Source organism: Gavialis gangeticus, unplaced genomic scaffold (assembly GCF_001723915.1).
Source record: "Gavialis gangeticus isolate Ggan-Ray unplaced genomic scaffold, GavGan_comp1, whole genome shotgun sequence".
NCBI classification, from domain to species: domain Eukaryota; kingdom Metazoa; phylum Chordata; order Crocodylia; family Gavialidae; genus Gavialis; species Gavialis gangeticus.
The window spans coordinates 43,166,563-43,168,152 of NW_017728992.1; positions in this window are offsets into that span (position 1 = coordinate 43,166,563).

The following is a 1,590-nucleotide window of genomic DNA, read 5'->3' on the forward strand; positions in this document are numbered from 1 at the left end:
TGTACAGTGCTCAATGTGGTAGTAAAAGGACTCCAACAAGTTAGATCTTTATTTGAAATGCTGTGTGCTTGATACAGCCACTTGCAGCCATAAGGCACATTGTGTACTCAGGACTACTGTGAAATTCTCCGAGCACATGGAGCTTCCTGGTGTCAACCTCCAAATCACTCCACTACACCTTGTGTTCAGGATCTTGTAGGTTGTTACACTAGGCACAAAGTCCAGTCACAATGTGATTCTCTTCCACTACAAGAAACTCAGAATCAGCAAGTCCTGGCTGCTGGTATCCTGTTGACTCCAGGGGAAGGAACTTTTCACTTCCCAAAGGTCAGCACTTCCCAGTAACTCCAGTAGGAGTTTGGGTCAGCTGTGTGGTAGTATTTCTCTTTAGTGCATCTTAAATCACTATTACTGTTAGAACTTTGGTAAAATAGTGGCTATAGAATTACTGAATTATTGCATTAAAAGTAGTGATCAAGGGTACTTCTTGTTCCTGGGGAACATCTGGTAGTGCTGATTGGCAACTAATCCCTGGCAAATGCTCTGCAAAGAAATAATTGCTGTTAAATTAGGGAGAATTAGATGTGGGTTCTTTGTAAGTGATAATGAATAGGGTCTTCTAGGCCACGTCCAGATGAGCGTGGCTGTGTGGTATGTGCCGCCACACATTCAGGCATTCCCCACACTGTTACCTTGCAGCAGGGGGCGGGGGGGTTGACCCCAGGAGATTCCAGAGTCAAAAAACCCACGGAAAAAAAGCAGGACAGTGCATGCCACCCAAAACCAGAGCCTGGCACGCCATAGCCATACTCTGACTGCTGGGCAGGCTCCCAGCTGCAGCAGTGCCACGGCTGCAGTTTCCCCAGGACCCCAGGTAAGGCTGTGGAGCCAGTACAGTTGCTGGCCTCAGCCTCCCCTAACCCACCCGGGGTAACCTGCCGTGCACCAGAACATATGTGGCACAGGCGTTCTCCAGAGACAAGTAGCAGAGATACCAGGTGTGTCGCTGCTACTTGTCCCCAGGGAACCAAATGTCCAGGCTTGTCTGGACATGGCCCTAGAGGCCAGATGTACTGCAGTATTTGGTCAAACTGAATCATCTCAGGGATGTCCAGGGCACGTGTTTCAGTTTTTATCATTTGGCTGAGGTTACATCATATCTTACGTGTCTTTTGTTTAATTTTTTCATTTTGTGCAGTTGGAAAAAATAAGGTTGGACTACTAGATTGCTCTAGGGGTTTACAGCTTTCACCACCTTCAGGTTGTTGGATTTAAACCAGCCCAGGTTAACAAACATTGGGCACTGAGAGACATGCATCTTCCTCCATTGTGGGAAACCATGAGTTACACCGTTCCTCCCAACTCAATAGAGTTCGCTTTTGGGTCTGAGGTGTTGGGGGATTGAGTTCCACTTTCGAGTGGCTGTGTGGCTGCAGCCTCTCTCTCCTAGCACCATCCCTCCACCCCTCCCCCCCAGCTCCTGTGCTGTCTTCAGGATGGGACAGGACAAGGAAGAAGGGAGGAGAGGAAGCTTGGGCTGGGGCTTGCCCAGCCTACACTGGAGGGTGGGGCAGGTGGATTGGAGCCCTT